Source organism: Ambystoma mexicanum, chromosome 2q (assembly GCF_040938575.1).
Source record: "Ambystoma mexicanum isolate Mex_15411 chromosome 2q, UKY_AmexF1_1, whole genome shotgun sequence".
NCBI classification, from domain to species: Eukaryota; Metazoa; Chordata; class Amphibia; order Caudata; family Ambystomatidae; genus Ambystoma; species Ambystoma mexicanum.
The window spans coordinates 577,935,520-577,957,550 of NC_090924.1; the positions used below are offsets into that span (position 1 = coordinate 577,935,520).

The following is a 22,031-nucleotide window of genomic DNA, read 5'->3' on the forward strand; positions in this document are numbered from 1 at the left end:
CTCTGGCTCCTCTAGAAGCTACAGTCCCAAAAGAGCCCAGATGCCAAAGGAATTAATTGGTATGTATGAACCAAAGTTGGATGTGTTGGATTGGCTGAGTTTGTTTGAATACAGTCATGGGCTCCAGAACATCACGGGTAACGAGTTGCTTACCTGGTTGTTCTCTAGGCTCCCCCCTGTTGCAACTGATGTGGTAATGGAGTTGGGGGAGGAGGATAGGAAAGAGTACGAAAGTGTGAAACTAGCTTTGATAGCTAGATTTGGGAAGACCCCTTCCCAGTATCTTAAGAGGTTTAGAACCCTCAAAAAGCATGATGGTACCCCTTGGGCTACCTGGGTGAGTGAAGGGTTGAAAAACTTAGAGGGATGGATTAAGGGTTACAAAGTGAACACTTATGAGGGTATGAAGAATCTTTTTATGTTGGAGTCTATTTATGATGCCTGTTCTCCTGAGCTCAGACAGCACTTGGCTGATTCAAAGGAATTGGATTCCAGGAAGCTAGCTAAGGCTGCTGACTTGTGGGTTGCCAACGGGGCTACTCATAAGGATTCTGGGGCAACTCAGAAAAGGGATGAGGAAAAACAGCCTAAAAAAGACTCAAAAGAGAATTCTAATAACTCAAATTCCATAGAGTGCCCCAAACAAAACCAGAAGGGTAAGCCACAAGGAAAACCGCAGCAGAATAGTGTGCCTTCTGGTGCCAAACCGGAAGGAGGCCAGAACAAGCCACCATTCCAGGAAGCATTCTGTAAATGCTTTGTTTGTGGCTCGACTGACCACGTGAAAGGAGATCCCAGATGTAAGGGTAAACCTTCAGGGGTCCAGCTTGTCTCCTTAGCCTTCGCTCCAGAGTAGGAAGTCCAAATGGCAAGTTGAAACTTTCTACTGCTGGCTGATGAACCCATTGGAATCTCAGCCAGTGTTTCTTTAGTGTCTCTGGGGTTGTGGGAACAACAGAATTTAGAGGTCTATAATTCTATCCCCGATAATACTAAAGAGTTTTATAAGGACAGTGTCCAGGTGAATGGTCAGGAGACTCCTGCCATTAGGGACACTGGGGCCAGCATAACTGTGGTGGATACATCTTTTTTTCAGGCTGAGGATATTGCTAAGGCACCCAAACGCCTCACCAAGTTAGCTGGAGGGCCTGTGCAGATGCTTCCCCAATTACCAGTTCTCATCCAGTGTAACAATATGACTGTGAAGATACCTGTCAGCATACAGAGTGAGGTACCAGGACGCGTTCTGTTGGGTAACGATTTGAAAACTCTCGGAGTTGTGTCGCATACCCCCAGACCTCCTAGTAAACGGTTACAGGAGCTAACCAGACCTGCAAGGGAGAGAACCATGCGAGGAACTCTCCAGGAGATGAAGAAAGATATCACTTCTGCTCCACTGGAATTGTCAGCTGCTGTCTCAAAGAAATCAGAAGCGAAAGGGAAACCTAAGACTTCTATACCGAAACCAGCAGCCAGCATTTCAGTGCAGCCAACAAGGACTTCCCCGCGGTTGTCCAAAGTTACACCCGTAACTCCCCCTCCAGCTGAGGCTGAGAGGGAGGTACAACCCTGTGTGGTAGAATTAGACTCTGAAGAAGAGCTAATGGAAGGCCAGGAACTCATTGGAGATCTGGATCCTGTTCACCATCCTGAGCTGCAGTCTTTACTGGCAGAAGGTGGACCCAGCAGGGCAGACTTCAGTACGGGACACAGAGAATGTCCAGCTCTGGAAGGTCTTCGCCACCAGGCAGAAGCTCAGGCTGAAGGGCAAGAGCCTAGGAAATACAGATTGCACTGGGAAGATGGCCTCTTCTACAGTGAACCGACCGAGTCTGCACCTGGAGACTACAAAAGACTTGTAGTACCCCAAGAGAACAGACCACAGTTCTTGCAGTTAGCCCATGAGATTCCTTTGGCTGGTCACTTGAGTTTCAAGAAAACTAAGGAAAGGCTCTCTCTCTACTTTTATTGGCCAAAGATGGGGGCCGAAGTAGAAAAACACTGCAGGAGCTGCCACACCTGCCAGACCTCTGGTAAGGTTGGCTCCAAGAATGTGGCACCTTTAGTGCCTCTCCCCGTTGTGGGAGTCCCATTTGAGAGAGTAGGGATTGACATTGTTGGTCCCCTTGATCCTCCAACCTCCTCAGGCAACAGGTTTATACTTGTTGTAGTAGACCATGCTACTAGGTATCCTGAGGCAATTCCTATGAGGACTGTTCCAGCTCTGGCTGTGGCTAAGGCCCTCCTTGTATTTTTACCAGGGTCGGGTTTCCTAAGGAAGTAATCTCTGACAGGGGGTCAAACTTTATGTCCCACTACATGAAAGCCATGTGGAAAACCTGTGGAGTTACTTACAAGTTCTCAACAGCCTACCACCCCCAAACCAATGGGTTGGTAGAACGGTTCAACCGAACCATGAAGAGCATGATAGGTGCTTTAGAAGAACCCCTTAAACGAAAGTGGGACCTTCTACTGCCATGCCTTTTATTTGCTTATAGAGAAGTCCCTCAGGAGGGAGTAGGTTATTCTCCCTTTGAGCTTCTCTATGGTCATCCCGTCAGAGGTCCATTGGCCCTGATTAAGGAGGGGTTGGAGAGTGCTCCTTCCCCCAAGCCAGTCAGAGTGACTGACTACGTGATAGGTCTCTGGAGGAGAATGTCGCACATGATGACAGAAGCAAACGATAACTTGAAAGCTGGACAAGCATCGGTCAAGCACTGGCATGATCAAAAGGCTAACATGGTTGAGTTCGCTCAAGACCAGCTCGTTCTGATCCCAACAAGGCAGAGGGCCTTGCAAGACAAATGGATGGGACCCTTCAGAGTTGTGGGTAAACTCGGAGAGGTCAACTATCTGGTGGACTTGGGCAATCCCAAGGAGGCTCTGATAGTCTTTCACACCAACCGACTCAAAGCGTATGTCTCAAGACCTGATGTAGGAGCGTTGCTCCTAGCATCATCAGAGGAAGAAGAAGAGAGTGAAGCTCTTCCGGATCTCCTCAGAGGCTTACCTTTTAGACGAAAGAATTGAAGGAGTAAATCTCTCTTCAAATCTGACACCCGAGCAACAAGAGGAGTGCAAATCTATGTTGAATCAGTTTGCCTCTCTGTTCTCGCTTTCACCAGGCTTGACCCCTTGGGGCCAGCATGACATACTCACTGGTGACTGTCTGCCAGTCAAAAGCAGAGGATACCGAATGTTAGAAAACGTACGAACCCACATCAAAGGTGAGGTCAGCAAGATGCTTGATCTCGGGGTAATAGAGCCCTCTACTAGTCAATGGTCTAGCCCAGTAGTGTTAGTACCAAAGGCCGGATCTAAAGAACTTAGATTCTGCGTGGATTATAGAGCTCTTAATGCAGTCACCAAGACTGATGCCCACCCTTTGCCAAGAACAGATGAGTTGGTGGATAAACCTGGCGCAGCCAAGTTCCTCAGCACATTTGACTTGACGTCAGGCTATTGGCAAATAGCCCTGACAGACCATGCCAAGGCGAAAACTGCATTTTCTACCCCCGTTGGTTTATACCAGTTTAAGGTAATGCCTTTCGGATTGAAAAATGCACCTGCTACATTTCAACGGATGGTAAACCAGGTTCTGAATGGGATGGAGGACTTCTGCATGGCATACTTGAATGACATAGCAGTGTTCAGCAATTCCTGGGAAGAACATGTAACCCACCTGAGAGATGTTTTGCAGGCTCTTGGACGAGCCAATCTGACCATAAAGGCGAGTAAATGCCAAATTGGACAGAGTAAGGTAGTCTATCTTGGACATGAGGTAGGAGGTGGAGAAATAAGGCCTTTGCTCAGTAAGATTGAAGCTGTGCAAAATTGGACAACATCTACTACTCAGACCCAAGTGAGAGCTTTCCTAGGCCTCACTGGGTATTACAGGAATTTCATTGAGAACTATGGGACCATAGCTTCTCCACTGAATGTCATCTCCTCTCCCTAATTTCCTAAAAATGGTTAGATGGAACGAGGGGTGCAATCAGGCTTTTAAAAACCTGAAAAAGGCTCTTTGCCAAGCCCCAGTACTCAGAGATCCTGATTACCACCAAACTTTCATTGTGCAGACAGATGCTTCTAATGTAGGAATAGGTGCCGTACTCAGTCAACTGGATGGGAAAGGTAGGGAGCACCCCGTTTGCTTCATCAGCCGCAAGCTGAAGGATCCTGAAACAAGGTGGGCAACAATCGAAAGAGAGTGCTTTGCTATCGTGTGGGCTCTGAAGAAGTTTAGGCCATACTTGTATGGTTCTACTTTTGTCATTCAGACTGACCACCAACCCTTGAGATGGTTAATGCAAATGAAAGGGGAAAACCCAAAACTACTGAGATGGTCGATCTGCCTGCAAGGGTTTGATTTCACCATTGAGCACAGGTCAGGGTGTCACCACCAAAATGCTGATGGTCTCTCTAGGATGTATGTCATCGACTAGAGGTATGAGATTCATCCAGGAGTGGATTAAATCCTCCTGTCCCTTAGTCTGGGGGGGCGAGTGTTAGGGAGAATTCTGTGTTTAGGCTGAATTTCCTAACCTAGTGAGTCCCCCAGCAGCTTTGCTGGATTTCTGGAGTTTGTTTTTTTCCATCCTGCCAAGAGTGAGACTCTTTTCTCCCACTCTTGGAGATGAATGTGGCTAATTCCTTTAAATGTCAATGTGTTCTATGGGCTATGGGGTGTTTTACTCCATAGGGTCTCATATGTTTTTCTATGTGTGTTAGACCACACCCTCTGTGCCGTAACACTGGGGCGTCCTAGAGGATCCCCACCATAGACTCCATAACCTGGGACTGACTACTGTCTCCCAGGGCATGTAAAGTGACCATTGGCTTTACTAGACCTAAATTTACTAACAGAACTAGTACAAACCATCCTATTGTGGACGTGCTAGTAGGGGTAATTCGATTACCCATGGGTCTGTTATTCGAGGGGGCACTGTCCCGTCCCCCCTCGTCGAGTTTTGGCTGGTGGCAGTGGAAACTACTTGTTATATTCGACCCCGAATATAACCCTATGGGATTCTTCCCATTGTTGGAGGTTAATACTTTTTCTCGTTAATCTCTAACATACCACCGGTTTATTTATCTTAAATAAATCTATCGGTTGGTATTTTCTGTCAGAACTCGGTTTTTAAAATGGCGTCTGTGTTCGTCTCTGTGACTCCTAAACCAAAGGTTGAGCCCTTTGTTCCACTTTTGGCGGGCTTCTGCACAGAGGCCCTCCAAAGTGGTGCCATTCTGTCTGGGTACCACAGGGGGTGTGGGAGGGAGTTTAGGCACCCTGGACTGAGTTGCCTTGCCAACTCAAGTCGCACTCTGGTGTGATTGGCCCAAGTGGTGAGCCACCCCGCTCACCACTTAGCGTGTTTTGATTGACAGCTAGGCTGAATGAATGGGGGTTTTCTGCATAAAAGCAGGGCTTTTGGGACTGGATCTTCAGAAGTCGCCACAGGACCTAAGAATCCGACGAGGATAAAGCTGAGCCGACCTGCAACGACGACACCTCCGGTGGAGCCCTGCTGAACCGACTCACCACTTCCCAACGACAGAGGAGATCTCCCCGCCGGAAAGTCTTCTTCCCCTGACTGGTGGCAACAACCAGTCCTCTTTGCTTTTTCTTAGCTTCCAGGGCGTAGTGGTCGAATTGCCCGTGCTGAGCACTCCGGCAACCGGATAGCCACTAACCTGTACCGCGACCAAAAGGTGGTGCCTTGTGCCGGAGCACTCCGCGGCTGGTCTCTTCCCTGGTGGTGCAACGATCTTCAACTTTCCTTCGACGACGAGAGCATCTCTTCTCTTGGCAAAGCCCCGACTTGCATCCACCACCAGGAACAACTGCCCCCGCCGGAGCTGTCTCTCCACATACAAGGTACTGTGTCCGCCTGGCTTCCCTTTTTGACGGTTAGCGTGAGGTGTCTTAATCCTCGCCTCTCCATTGGGTCGCCTCCAAGCTTTCTTAACTTTCTGTTCTGAACTCGTCCAATCTTTCGATAACAATTTGCGACAAAGACTCAAAGTGCATTTCCACTGTGATACTTTTTGGGACATATCGCCTTGCCTCTCTCCGAGTGGGCCTCGCCTCTGAACTTTGCTATCTACAGTAGACCCTGCCTTACTTGCCTTGCATTTGTCCGTAAAAGTGTTGGTACCGAGTTGATTTCATACCCTGCCTTTTCTCTCCCGTCCTAATGAATACTAGAGTGCCATCTAGGTTAAAGCATTCACCTCTGTCTGCAAATAAGTGGTGCCGTTGAACCTAGACTTGTCGAACTATTGTTAGGAGGATTGATTTACTTATAGTAATTGTAATTGAAGTTGTTTGCCGTGATAGTGCCAGAGTGTTTTTCATAGATGTGTTGTTATAAATAAATACCTATATATCTTTACACCCAAGCTCTGTTCCGCATTTGCTTGTTCTACTGTGTAAATAGCCCTATTTTGTATACTCCACATACTGCCTAACTCTTCTTGAGGGAAGTCTGACTGCTCAGCCACAGCTACCAAGTGAATCTGTGTGGTACAGACTGCTACCAAGTGGGTTTACTGCCAAACGCCTGTAGTCCTAAATATTTTGCAGTGGTCCCAGAGGGAACTGCACAGGTTTCCGCCTAACAGTGAGTGGGGGAAAAATATTCCTACTCACGCAGGTACATAGAAAAAGAAATCACAAGTCCAGCAAAAAGTGCTGGGGGTCTCACAGTTGAGGGAGATTTAGCATGAAAATGAAAATCTAACCTAACACTTGGCGACACTTGAGTAGAGTGCATGGGGTAACCTCCTGTGGTGAAGGTCTGGCAAAGGACTGCTCTCGAAAGGACCGGCAGGTGTTGAAGAACCCGCGCTGCAGGTACAGTTTATTGGATATTTGATTCAATAACTTTAGAGTCTTGTGCTGTTTTTTCGCTTGCTCGAGAGCTTCATTTACTGAGTCAAACAATGCAGACTCCTTTATTGCTTTGTTAATAAGGGAAGCCCGTGCCTCTTGTTTGAACCCTGAGTTCCAAAACCATGCATGGTGCTTGAGTAAAGTTCCTTCAGCTAAGACTCGGCCAGCGGTCTCGGCAGAGTCTCTAAAGTGTTCTTTAAAACATTTTTGGTGACCTGTCTGCCCTCCTGAACAATTGTGAGAAATTGCGACTTGTCTGGGTCAGGAACACACTTAAGGCCTTCTTGTACAAGACCCCTTTGAACGTCACTAAAACTTGCAAGCAAAGTAGTGTGGTTTGCATTATGGCTAGTAAAGGCTGCTGTAGTTGTGATTATTTTGCCTAAGGCATACCATTTTTTACATTCCTTGTTGGGAGGAGCATCAGCTAAGACAGTGGCACTCCTGCACACTTCCTGGTTGTAGTAACAACCAGAGATTCAGGAACAGAGTGTCCCCGTATGTATAGGGGATCCGAGGGAGCACGTCTAAACATCTTTTCAACCCATGGGTTGACTGCTCGTGTTAGGGAAGGCGTGAGCAAAGAAGGGGAAATAGAATTAAGTAATGGAAAAGATTGACGCACTGGCATTTTCTCTTTAAGGATATCTTCAACAAAGTCAGGGTCAGGCAGCGCCTTCTGAGTGTGTATCTTAAAATGTTCTACTGCTTTTTTCAGAATATTAAAGAGCAGCTGATCATCAATGGGGGGTGCATCTCAAAGGCTGCACAACAGGTGTAGCATCTGCAAATGTGTTGTCTGGCTCCACCTCATGAGTGGGGGTTGTAGGCCAAGGCCCCTGGTTATAGTTGTCATCAAGCCGTGTGTCTGGGTCCTGGGTAGTAGGATCCTGGCCATCGTCTCCCTGGTCTGGTGCATAATATAAATCCTCATCCTGATCATATTGATCATCGAGAAAAATATCACCTGAAGTATCAGTGCATTTAGATATGGGTGAGGTAGTTTCTCCATAGTCTGGTCGAAACATTCCCTTGTCCAGTACCCTGTATTAGGAGTTTTCATGGAGTGGAAAACCACCTCCTCTTGAACAGGACTTGTGTAACCCTGTAAGGACTGAGACAATGTGGACGTGGACTGTGTATACCCTTGTGATGAAGCAGGAGGGGACGCCTGTGCCCTAGTACTAGGTGAGTCAGTTTGCTTAGGTGTTTGGACAATTTCTCTTAGGGTGAGGTTTAACTGTCAACAGGCATTTCAACGTGTCCGAAACGGCTGTCGAAGATTTAGGAGGAGCACCATCAGAAGTCAGACTTCAAACTACGCACTACCTGTGGAGGTGTAAGCGCAACGGCTTGAGAACCAGCAGATTCTCCAGGTCTCATCGTGGTGCATTCGACATTTTTGGCGTTTCTGTCGAGGATCACCCATGCGTTGCGTGTTTAGCCTTTGTTTGAGGGTGTGTGCCCCTGTCGCCAGTGGGTGGGACCCTCGTAGCAGTGTGTTCGGCATGCCTAGTGGGGCTGGGGATGGGCATGCAGGAGTTGGAAGACTCCATAATAAGGTCTTCAGCATCCAAGCTGGACCCGTGGCTTCTAGAGTGTTCCTCGTCCAATGAGACAGTGCCGGTGGGGAAATGGGATTCAGCCTGCATAGCATAGGCTGCCCCCCGCTTAGTGTGCCATTCTTTAAGCATCTTAGGTTTAGAGTCGACAGGCCTTGCAACGGCGTTCGTCGTGGTCACGAGGCAACCGGTTGTTACACTCTTTGTGAGTGCACTTCCAAGAGAACTTCCTATTACAGGAAGGGCAACATTTAAACAGAGTTATCTCCATCATCAAATACAAAGAAAAGAGCAGCCAGACAAGGAAAAGTATAGGGAAGGACAAGAAAAGGCAATCTCTAATCAAGTAGAATGCAGAGAAGAAGACCCCCCCTACTCTTCCTATTAGCAAAGGCCAGAGCCTAGTGGTAAAGGCTGCAGCCAGTCGTCGAGAGTCCAGAGGAAGTCTTCGGACAATAGAAGTAGTCAGTCATGGGACGCGGAGAGTACATCTAAATCTGACTTGTAGTTTGAATAATATAATGGCAATATATCCAAGGCATGCTAAAAGCTCTGCATTACGCGACTGACCAATATGGCGGAAAGAAACAATCTCGGGGGACCTCGACACAGGGATAGTGTTACAGACACTCCAAGGTCTATGTCCCTTTTCGAAATGCGATTACCACTAGATGTTGGACTATATGCACAACATGTGATTCTAAGCAGATTCACAAGCATCAGAAACATTTTTTCAAGCATGATAAAAGAAGTTGATTATTTTTCTGTGCATTATTTACTTCTTAATGTAGGTGTAGTGTTTCCATTATCAATTCCTAAACATCGTTTTTAGAATATTGATTTTAAAATCCAGAATTGATTGATATATTTTTGTATATAGCAATATTGGATTTGGATTTTGAATTGACTTCTTGTTCCCCTCTTATAGTGTTAGGGTATTAGATTAGGCTTCTATAAAAAGTATCATGCTTAATTGCTAAAAATATGCTGCTGGAGGTAAACTTCTGCTCCAAGTCAGGAGGTTGTTGCTGGAGGCATGCTTATGGTATTTAGACAAGCGCTATGGAATGAGGATTGGGGGTATGCTAGTGGGATTGAGAGGGAGACGAGCAAGCGAGCTTTGATGTGCTGTTGGCAGCTTCAGTTCAGAGAAACCAGTCACTGAGCGTAGGTGAGTTTTCCGTTGGTAGCCATCATGTGGTGTTGAGGTATTATTGTGTATGGTATGGTTTCATGGTGGGCGTTGCGATGTGCGTGTGGTCTGTGGTGCGGTAGAGGTGTGGTTGTGTTTAGTACAGAGTTTAAGGGGAATGCAGAATGGTGAGGTTTTAGTACGGTTAATTATGAGCAACACATTTCCTACCCCCAACAATCAAATGAAATGTGATACAGTTCCTACCCCAACAATCCATATAAGTGTGGTACATTTCCTACCTCCAACAATCCATCCAAGTGTTGTACATTTCCTATCGCCAAAACTCCATCTAAATGTGGTACACCACCCACCCCAAACAATCCATCATAGTGAGCAGAATACAACATAGTACATTCTACGGCACAGCTGGGAGCATATGGCTAACCTATACAAATGGCCAAATTCAAAACATGTCTAACCTGTATCAATAGGCTAAGTGCAAACAGAAAGGGCCACCCATGCCAACAGGTTAGGTGCAGAGTATGCCCAGTTTACAGAGTTGGAAGGCATATGATGTTAAGTAATAAGAGTGGGAGGGTTTTACTGGAGTACCGCAATGGCTGTGCTCCCCGCCCACACCACACTTACCTTATCCGTAGCTAATAAAGCACTGTCGTCTATTTCCAAATGTCTGTTCCAACTAATTTTAAGGACACTATTATTATTACGATGATTATTATTATTGTTATTATTTGGGTACCTATTGAGCGTGGACCTAGCTTTGTGAAACAACCGAGAGCTTTACAATCATTGGGGGAAGAACATATTGAGGGAAGCAGAGAAACAAGGGTGTGGGGAGCTAGCAGGCGAGGGTGGAAGGTGGGCAATTTGTCAGCAAGGTATCTACAAGCAACCAGCGGGGGAAACAGTGATTAAAATCACCCAGTCTCGGATAGGGTGGGGAGTGGAGGGTGCGTGGACCTAGGTGTTAGGGAGGAACCATTCCTTGAAGAGGAGGGTCTTGCGCCCCATTCTGAACTGAAGAAGCATTGGGGTGAGTCTGATGTTAATACAGAGGAGGTTTCAGTGTCTTAAGGTGTAGACAGAGAAGGCCTGTCTTCTGGTACTTTCTTTCCTGCACCAGTGGAGTTCAAGTCTGTTGAGCTACAAAATGAGTCCAGTAGGGTATATATAGCTGTATTTTTCACTGACAATCCAGACAGCACAGAAATCGTTTGATACAGTCATAACGTCAGATTACATACGTTATGATGTTTCTATTAGAATTAAGGTTGCAATATGGAGCACAAGCACACTTTTTCACGTCAACTGCTGAGGACAAATCCTTTGAGGCCCTGATACCCCCTAAAATGGTTGGAACTGAATGAGCTGTTGCGGCTATGCATACGGTCAGAGCCGTGTGGTCCCATGCATAGGTCAACGCTGTTCGCAGTGGCTGATCTCCAATGCAGTGACTCTGATGGATAGTTTGTGGAGGTTATACTGCCCCTGCATGACCAGCACCTGTGAACATAACATGCTGGCCGTTGTAAGCCATTATCCCTCCAGGAGTCAATTACAATACTGTTCCGAGTTTACATTGTCCTGTGCACAGAATATTTCTACTAAATTGGGTTACTAATGCCCGGTGGGGCCATGCAAACACGCTGCTCGTAATTCCCCTGCTGATGTTCAATCATTTTTGGGTTGATATTGGTGGCACTGTCAAGGTGGGGTGGGCAGTGGGGCAGGATGGACATTTGTCGGGTTTCTGGTCAAAAGTGGTTTGTCATAACAGTGAGACGCTATGCTTACCAGACCTGGTTGTCACCCACCACAGAGCCTGTAAAGGTGCCGGAGCCGTTAACCCCTTACCGCCCTATTACGAGGTCTGCTTGTGGGACCCGCTAAGGCCGCCGGGTTTTACCAGGCGGCCTTACCGGGTCCCGCGAGCAGCCCAGCATGTTAACAGGCCCGTTATTAACGGGCCTTTTGATTAACGGGCCTCTTGTTAGCATGCTCCCCATTCCCATTGAGCCCTATGGGGGCTCGAATGGGGAGCCCTATGGGGGCTCGAATGGGAATGGGGATGTACCGGGTCCGGGTTCCTTGAATGAGGAATTACCGTGCCCTCCAAGGTTGGAATGGCCCGGTAATTCCTCATTTAAGGAACCTGGACCCGGTAACCGGTAAGGGGGTAGCCATGCCGCTAATAGCACCATGGCTACCTCCTAACTCATAATGACCCCCAATGTCTTTCATGTTTGCTGAACCCAGTGACATTCCTTAGTTCGATAGTACAGCGTATTAACACTCTTCCCGAATAATAGCGGTGCAAGAGACTCATGCTCTATCCCATGCACACGACACATTTGTGTCTAAGTGGGGCAGGACTAGGTTTTAAACCTCTTATTCATCACAAGCATATGGGGTGATGACCTTGATCCACCATGCTCTCACGTTTCAACTCCCGATTCTATTGGACGGTATGTGGTTATGACGGGAAGGCTAGCAGGATCTGAAATCCTCCTGGTGAACATCTCTGACCCTGACTTGGATGACTCAGCTTTTTACACACAATTGGCTTCACTCCTGAGTGCCCAATGAGCTCCCAATCATATGGGGAGGCAACTTTAACACCATTCTGGGCTTGGATATTGACCGCTCAGCCACAACAGCTAGAACCCTTTTGAACGCTGCGAAAGCCGTTTCACAAGTAATGGTGCAATTCCAACTGGCCGATGCATGGAGATGTTTACATCCTCCTGATAGAGACTATACATACTACTCTACAACCCTACTGTGCACGACTCGATGTTGAGCATTGATTTCTGGCTAATATTCTTCTCCCCTACTTGGTTTGATCGATAAATGTTGCATACTGCCACGCACCCACTCTGATCATTCATAAGCACGTTACCCAACCCACCCATTATGGAGACTATACCTGGCAGCATGATCAGGTGTTTGCACAGCCAGTATCAGAGAATGGGCCTCATGACCAGGGGTGGACTGGCCTTTAGGGAACTCTGGAGATTTCCCGGTGGGCCTCTGCACCCTGGGCCTCTTTTCTGTGGTATTTCCAAATTTTCTCATAGGAAAAGCATTGGGCTTGCTGAAAATGTGTAATTTGGGGCCACTTTGAACTTTATTTCCAGGGCCTCTTTTGGTCCCCAGTAATTATTTCCAGGGCCTCTTTTAGTTCCCAGTCCAGCCGTGCTCATGACAAGTTTGCTGGTCCGGAAATAAGGGTGCCGGTAAACTCACTGGCACCCTTGTTTCCGGACCGGCAAACTACGGGTTTGCCTGCCGGAGCCACTGTGCCCGACAGGTCTGTCCCTGCCGGGCGAGCGGCCACGGTAGGCAAACCAGTCACAGAAACACTGGCACTGTTAACAGCTGTGCCAGTGGTTCCGTGTCCCCACTCTCTTAGAGTCCTATTGGACTCTATGGGAATGGGGATTAGCATAATTAGTGACACCTGACTTCCCGGCTGCCGGACTTGTAATAGCCCGGTCGCATTGATGGACAGGCGCCGGTACATTTTTACGGGTCCGGCGGCAACCCATCGGTAATACCAGCAGGGTTACCACCAGACCCGTAATGAGGCCCAATATATTTGTCTTTTTGGAGAATATTACTGGATCTGTTTCCTCATATTCCACCCTGTGTCAAGCATTTACGGCGTTCATAAGGGGGTGACGGCTTTCTACATCACTGGGCGTTCTCAAGTCAATCAGGGCGGAGTTATCCTGCCAAGAAGCTAAACTCTGTGCACTTGAAAATCTGTATGGAGCCCAGCCCTTGTTGGGCCTATTCAGGATATTATAGTCGCGTTGCTTGAGTTTGGAGATCTGTCAGAAAGAGAAACGTACCATATTTTTAAACCCACAATAGCACCCAGATATGGGAAGAGGGATAGGGCGGGCAGGGCTCTCCCTCAAGCTATACGATCAAATATCGGAAGTGCAACGGTAACGGGTATACTAACATGAGATGGTGTGATCCACACTGACAGCGTTGCAATATGCGATGCCTTTGTGACATTCTGTAAGGCTCTCTACTCGAATCACGACAGTGTTAGTGTTAGACATGAAGGTATACCTGGCCGACGTAGACCTCCCAACCCTTTTAGAGGAGGCAGCCACTTCTTGGAATGCTCCCTTCACTGTGGAGAAGATTGTGGCCGCAATCTACAATCTGCCATTCTCCAAGGCACTTGGATCTGCTGTTTGGTGGTGGAATTCTACAAAGAGTATAAACATGCAATGGTGCCACTCCTACTACAGGGCTGGCGCGAGTCCATGGCCTGTGGTATACTCCCCCTCCCCACATTACGTAAACCGGTAAGATAGCTCAGCGGGTTGAGCGCTCGCTGTTGCGATCTGAGCATGATCTGCTGGTCGCAGGTTCGATTCCCGGCAAGGCCAACTCAGCCTTTCATCCTTCCGCGGTCGATAAATAAGTACCAATTTCGGTTGGGTGATATTGTATGTAAATATGTGCTCTGTAAAGCACTTTGGATAAAGGCGCTATATAAATAATTTATCATTACTTGAGGAAATCATAACGGTTCCCCTGAAACTAAATAAACCTTCTGAAAACTTAGAGGCTCCTACCGTCATCTGTAATTAATCAATACAGATGTTAAAATCTTCGCTAAACTCTTGGCAAGTTGACTGATGCCGCTAATGCCACATTTGATACGTCCAGACCAAGCAGGGTCACAGATGAATCCGCAGGCTAACCTTGTGGCTGCAAACCTCGATGCTGAAAAGGAGCTTGACTCAGTTTGGTGGCACTTTCTGTTCACAGTACTGAATTCATGTCGCTTGGGACCCTTTTTTATTAGCAGTATTCGGCTTCTATACTCCTTTCCTTTAGCTAGGATCTGTGTGAATGGTGTCTTAGCCATTTCATTGGGCAGCGGTACTAGATAGACCTGCACCGTATCGCCCTCCGTTTTGCTATATGCATCGGACCCCTCAAACTTATCCACCAAAACCCTGGATGTAATATCCCTGTATGCTGATGATGCATTGTTATATATCTGCAATCCGGAACTGAACCTCCCCTTTATCCTAGAGGAGATTCAGGGCTTCTCTCGGTATTCCGCTGCGTATCAAGTGGTCCAAATCAGAATTGTTTCCACTGACGGACTCTGCGCAGCCACCTAGTGATATGATGGGGTTCCTATGGGCTCCCCAGGCTATTATGTATTTGGAGTCAGAGTAGCTAGATCGTCTAGATCCCTGTATACTAATAATCTCGCTGCTTATCTTCCATCTCTTACAGCAAAACTGGATCTTTGGTGTAAACTCCTAATATCCTTGCACAGTCGACTATTGCTCCTAAAGGTGGTAGTGCTGCCCAAACTAATTTATTATTTTATGAACGTTCCTGTTTGGCCTGGGGGGGCATTCTTCGATACAATCCGTTTCTTTCCATCCAAGTTTCTTTCGGGCCCTGCTACCGCCAAACTGCTGTGGGCAAACATGGTGAAACCTTATGAACAGGGATGTCTTGCGGCCCCTGATTTCGGGCTGTACTACTTGGTAGCCCAGGTGCAATTTGCGGCTCATTGGTAGGCATCATCCACTACTCATCATCACTTAGAAATAGAAGTATATGCTGCAATATTCTCTGTTATTTTTAGTAACAAAAACGACGATAATTGTACATTTGATCCGGTTCGAACGACGTTCAGCGCCTTTTCCAGATTGGTCTGGCAGTAGGGTAGTAACGTTCCCTACAGCAGAAATGCACCCCTATGGGGCTTTCCTGATATTTTCCCAAAACAAGATAAGAGCAAACAAATCACATGGGACACAGAGGGCAGGCTTTTAATGGTGACAATAGGTGACATATTCCCAAGTGGGAGAATTGTGTCAATATCGACGGGCTTGAAATTAAGATTGGTTAACCAGGATCTAAAAGCAGCTCCTGGTTATCTAACATTATCCAGTGACCAAGAGCTACCACTGGGCAGAGACGTTTTTGTGGGAGGGCAAAAGGGGCACTTGCCCAGGGCCCCCACCTTGGAGGGGGCCCCCACAGGGCTTCCTGATCTAAAGACGTAAGATTCCTTTGTTCACCAGACTTAAATAGCACACAACAGGATATTTTATGGCATGGTGCAGAGGTTCTAAACCTACTGCCTGTCTGTTTTGGCAAGTACATTCTGCCTCGATCAATTGATCATGTAATTCTATCTGTGTTCACTGTGTTCTGTTGGGAATTATGTTGCTCATGTGCAACAGCCAATTTTGAAAATGCATATTGGTAAATTGAGTGCCACAATGGTGTAGAAGTTAGCTCATTGTTAAGCACTCATTGCAAATATGTGTGTTCCTATGCAAGATTAGACTAGCACATTCCTGTAAGGCTGGCTGAGCCTTGCCTATGTCTGATGTTTACAAACCTGCCTGCATATGTACTTGGTCTTGCAGCACACCAGGTGCTATTATCAGCAATGTATCTGCACCAGATAGGGGTTGCTATAAAAACAAACCTGTCATCCTTATGGTGAAGGTCTAAAAATTGGTTTGTTCAGATGGGGTGTTGTAAAACCTAGGTAATCACCTACAATCGTGAGCATAAACTGTTAGAGATGAATAAGTATCCAAATTTGGAACCAAAGCATTCATGCTTGTATCCTGGCTTTACCAGCAGACGATATAGTGATCCTGGTCAAATCATCTAATATCTCGTACATTACTGTACTGTCTTCTGTGAGGTTTGCCTCCTCGCATGCTTGTGGCATCGTTTAGCCCATTACTTGATTTTGCTTCTTATGTAGCCCATTTGAGAGGAAAGGGTGGCAGACAGAAGGGAGCGGACCAGATGGTGCAGGCCTCGGGCAAGCATATTTTAAAGTCTGCTCCTTTGACACAAAAAAAATCAAAGGTTTTTCTGCATGTTTATGAATGACAATTTCACCAGCCAGTGTTTAGGAAGTATGTAAATCTTTAAAATACAAAAGACCAACCCAGATTAAATCTGTTAAATCACACTGATTAGTATACTGGTACTCTATATACTTCATTTGATGATGGAGAGAATGAAGCTAGAATCATTCTGTGTTAAACCATTGTATACTATTTAGTTTTGTATAATTGTCATGTTTGGTATTGTGATTGGTGTACTTTCCAAGTCAGTTTTTATAAAATTAGATTATTTTAGTTCATGGTAAGAAATGGTAATGAAAGTACTAAAATGCAGAAATTGTATAATTGGCACCAATCCCAGATTCACCCCTTAACCAGTGTGTGTAATGCTGGGCATCTAATGTAATCTTGTATTGCATAGCCTCTCTAAATCGCCAGTCCCTAAACCTTTCCAAATGTACAGCCCTTCAGAGAGATTTCCTTCTGAGGGTATGACCCTCAAATCACCCTCTTTCTTAGTGTCACTAGCTATAGTGTTGCTTCCACTATAATAGTGAGCATTGATATACAGTACACCAAAAGCACTTTATTCTTTTGATCTCTAATGGCAATACTACTTGAAAACCATGTCCCACTTATAATCTAATTCTGTCTGGATACAAACACCTTCCTGGTAGCTTCTAATCTGCATCCACTATCCATGCTATCATTTGTGTAGCTTTCTCCTTCCTACTAATTGGGCTCCTCTATCCATTCTTGAGCACGTTTGCGTTCTGTGAGGCAACAAATGTGAGTTCCCTGTCTATTGTGGGTTACATGTACCTTTTACATACAGTCCTGGATCAATAGTACAGGCGGCATACCTTCCTGGATGATAGAACAGAAGTAACCACTTCGTAGACTGATAATGTTGCCCTTCAAATGGTACTTGTTTATCATTCTGATTAGAGCAAGAATGAAGAGGGTAAGGGGACTTAAAGGGAGCAAACATCCTTATTTATAATGCTGTGAGGCAGCATATCAACCTATGGGTTGTGATTGCAGCACAGGGGGAGCGGGGTAGATATTCTTGATCACTTAATTCCTAAGAGTTTGGTGGAGGGGGGGCCCAAAGATGTCCGTGCCGAGGGCCCCAAAAGTGCTTAAGATGGCCCTGCCACTGGGCACCGAGGAGCTTGTACATTTCGCTCCCCAAATGTAACTTCCACATAAGATGCAAACATATCATTTTGGCCATTATTTATAACCCCATATCATTTAAATGGTCTTTAGATGTGCCCTAATGTTTATCTTTAGATTGTCCCAAATGCACAGAGTTAAAATCATATAGGTCTGTTTGTTCAACATGCGTTTGCCTGGGGAGCCAAAAGTATCTCCTTGTAGCTGTTGCTGTCACGCTAACCAGGCTTCTTTAGGCAGAAATCAGGAGCGAAATAGCTCCCACCTTCCCTTATTTGTGAATCCTGTATCGGACTTCACAGTTAAGATGGGGCACACTGAGATCGTGCTACTTCAATATGCCAAAATGAGAGGCGCTTTCAGGTGGAAATGGCCATTCTTTCCTGTGAAACCCAATACTCACTCCTTGGTTGACATTGTTACTCAGAGCACAGCAAGCGAGTATCTAAACTATACAACACAGAGCAATAGTCCCTAGGTGTACAGCATGAGTCCGCAGTCAATGGGAGTCGCGTATTGGGCCCCCGCTGCTAGACGAGGTGTGGGCAAGATACTGCCTTCTCACCAAAGACGTCTTGTTAAATGGGAGGTACCGTCTGATACAGTTTAAAGTCCTTAACCGACTGCATTATACGCCTGCAAAAGTTGCTAGATTTTCTCCTGCGGCCACCGAAGAATCCCCTAAATGTCATACAGTGCCAGCGGATTTCCTGCATATGTAGACCCCCCTTTGTTTTGTATGTTTTGGATGTGTCCTGTGGTGTTGGACTTCTGGTCTAAGGTGGCAGAGACGCTAGCAGAAATGATTGATATACCGCACCAACGAAATACCTTTTAGGGGATATAGGCAAAACAGCTGTTAAATCATAGACTCTTTAATCTAGCATACTTTATAGCCAAAAAATGCATCTTGAAAGTATTTAAATTGAAGAAACCTCCTTCGCATCAGATGTAGCGAAAAGAACTAGAATATGCAAAAGAGTGGGATGAGACCTACATATCCACCATTAGCCTGTCTCACTGGTCTAAAAACATATGGGAGGGTTACCGGGCAAATGTGTACACATGTAATGCTGTAATTTCTGATGCGGAATGACCAAACATTTGTTTTCATTCATATTTACGTAAATCTCTGCTATGCTTAATGGCCTGTATAGGACTGCTAAATTGTTCCCTAATTGCAGATGGCTCTGTTCATGGTGTAGTTTGACTATTGGATGCTGTTGTTCATGTAGTATTCCTCATCGATAATGCATAAAAAAACTTTAAAAAACAGGAGATGGACCTAGACCCCCATTTCTGAAAGATGCAACAAGGGATTACAAATTTAGGAGTCAGAGGAAATAGCAGAGTTTGACAACAGCTGGGGGAATTAAATGCAAATGTTGTTAGACCAAAAATATCAAAATGGTTTCTGGAGATGCGAAGGCCTTCTTAGCCATAGGAAATTCATCTTTATCATCTCCAAGCATTGATATTATTCAGAATGATTGATTTTCCTATCTCTCTGCATAAAATGGCTTAATTCATGGCAACAAACTGGTGAATTAATTTGCAGTATCTGGTCTCCCGTCACTAATCGGAACAAAACCTTCTTTACCAAAGGTCTAAGTGGCATTTACAGCACAGAAGTCATTTAAAACGCCTAAATTGTCTCTCTGGGTTTATTTTGTACACATGTTTATGGGAGAAGTTATATCTAGCAATATGGCCCCTAACTCATGGTGTCCTGCTATAGTTATCACAATTTACATGAAGGGAGATAGGTCATTAGTTATTGGGATTACTCCCATCTCCCATCTGGATTTGCGTGGCAACATTTCGGTAAATTTAATACAGTTGCGGCTTGGATCTGCAATAAACAGAGTAGGTTGATGGCAAGGCATCATGATCAGGCCTCCAGGCTGTGGCTTTTTTGCCAAATATGTGTTACGCTGAAAAAGGGTTTCCTTTAATTGGCTTTTAATGACTGTGGTGCTGCTTGAAAGTTGTCGATATCCCTGTGGTCTAAGGGCACTGATGATGGTTTATCAAGCTCTTGCAATGGTTCTATGCTATAGATAGAGCTCTTGTGAGTGTTAGAAAGCAGGGAGGAGACAGATCATTTGTCCATCCATACAGGACTCCATCATGGCTCTGTTTTGCTCACAGCCCTTTACAGTGTTTTCATAGATTGTGTGGGAGAAGAAGTGACTGCTGTCAAGGTAGATGTAACTATGACCCGTACCATGCTCTGGCCTATCCTCCCCTGGCAGACCATGCAGTTCTAATGACCAGAGCAGAAATGTAATTAATGAAGCTCCTCTTTTTCTTGGACTCTATTTGGTGTGCGATGGATCTGACCATCTACACTTGGTAACACCAGGATTTTGAAGATTGGGGGCCGTAAATTATCTCGTAATAATAGGTTCATAGAAAGTCAAAACATTTCACAACTTTGCAGTGAATGGTATTTGATATCCACATGCTGTGGCCTCATCGGGCCATGTCACTTCCAGATCTCACAAGTCTCTGGATACAATCAATGGAAGCAGCTCAAACATTCTATCTTCAAAATGCTATCTCAGAAGCAACATATAGAGGTAACTTTGGGGGCAAGGCAATGTACAACCTTTTGTTAAGATGGAAAATACATTTTGGAAAGCGTTATTAAAGGTTCTGATACCAACACCCTCAAATCAGCTTCGATAGGAAACAGGTGTTTAAGGCCATGGACACCTAGATTGCCTTTATCTCTGTACTTCACTGGTTGATGCAGGATGACCCATTCTACTGATGGAGAATGCGGCTTTAACAGGTAATCCATTTTATGCTGCTATGTCCCCATTACATTGCATTTAAATGATATTGGTTGTTGTCTATTTCAAAATCCCATCATAATAGAACTAAAGTAAGTAAGAAATATAGACGTTTACTGTGCTTTTGGCAAACAACTTACAAAATGTCTTTTAAATGCCAGTACCCATTGAAAAATGTGTTCTGTTATGATTATGGATGTGATATGATATGGCATTTAAAGCGCGCCTATACACAAGTGATCCAAGGCGCAACGAGGCAATGGAGGGGTAAGAACAGAGGGGAGACAGATACAACAATCTTACTAGGCCAGGTGACATTGAGATCGCGCAAGTGCATGGACCTTGACATTATCAAGGGCATTGGAATGTCTTTCTGGGCTGTACCGTTGTTTTATCGAAGTGAAATACTTTGCTGAACTTCACTTCGACAAAATAACTTTGTGGGGATATACATATTGTGCATTAAGGGGGTAGGAGGTTTCGAGGAGTGGGAACGGTGGGGAACAGGGGTGGGAAAGAGAACCACCATTTAAAAAAAAAGGATGAATGAAAAGAAACCCACCAAGTTGTTTTGTCGAAGTAAAGTACCACAATTTATTTCACTTGGATAAACAACGTAGAACCCTTTTTGGTATAATTTGGCGAATTGACTGATGTCTGAATATTTATTATTTTACTATTCATGCTAAATGTTTTGCTCCTACGCATATGTGTTTTATGTTTACTTAATGTTACATGCATCTTTTAAGCTTCCCTAATATTCATTTTGTATTGTTTTACTATGTATAAATTGTATTTTGATTAAACCATTGTTATTCCTATAAACTATTTACCATTACTAGTACCACATGACCATCCATGCCACTACCACTACATGACCATCTATGGCCCAGGGCCAGTGGCTCTGCACTTAAGTACTAAGTAGTTGAGCTACAATCGCTAAATTTAATGTTTTAAAAACCGTTGTATAAGCTTAATTCCAAAACTATGCTCTTCGTTTCATTGTATAGTCACACGTATTTTTAGATTGGTGCCAAGTGTCATGCCGCTTACACGTGTTTCAAGCTCTTGCACTTCCTCAGAGCATTCAATACTGATTTTGATCCAGAAATCCAATGATAGTCTATATCTGCCTTGTTTTGGCTCAACATCCTAGGTTACTTCTTGTACTGGAAGGTAATATAATCATTCTGGAAGTACAGCCAATTTTCTGATGGATGACTTGGGTCCTGACCCAGTTACTAAAGGAATTCTTGTATTCGGTGATTCACATTTGGTTTTGAAGACTTATACTTCTTTGATGAATTGCCTGTCTACTTGTATTAATTCACATGAGTATTGACACTTGCTAGGATCAAAATTATGAAGATCTAGTGCATAAACGCTGACCTCAGTCTAAGGAAACCTTCTTAAAGTGGAGAAAGGTTAGAGATGAGAACTGTGACAATCCCAGTGCAGAGACTGTTTCTCCCCCAGAATTACTACCACATGACACACCTTGTGTCTGGACATACCTTGTGTCCCCAGTCATAACTAGAACTGGGCATCCTTACAGCATCGAAATAAGTTTGTCAG

At 45.2% G+C, this 22,031-nt stretch overlaps 1 protein-coding gene across 1 annotated transcript in view; it reads left to right on the top strand.

The window, feature by feature from the left end:
* Nucleotides 1-22,031, top strand: part of WDR86 (WD repeat domain 86) — a 552,090-nt gene that overhangs the window by 151,729 nt on the left and 378,330 nt on the right. The gene's annotated exons all lie outside the window — the stretch shown is intronic.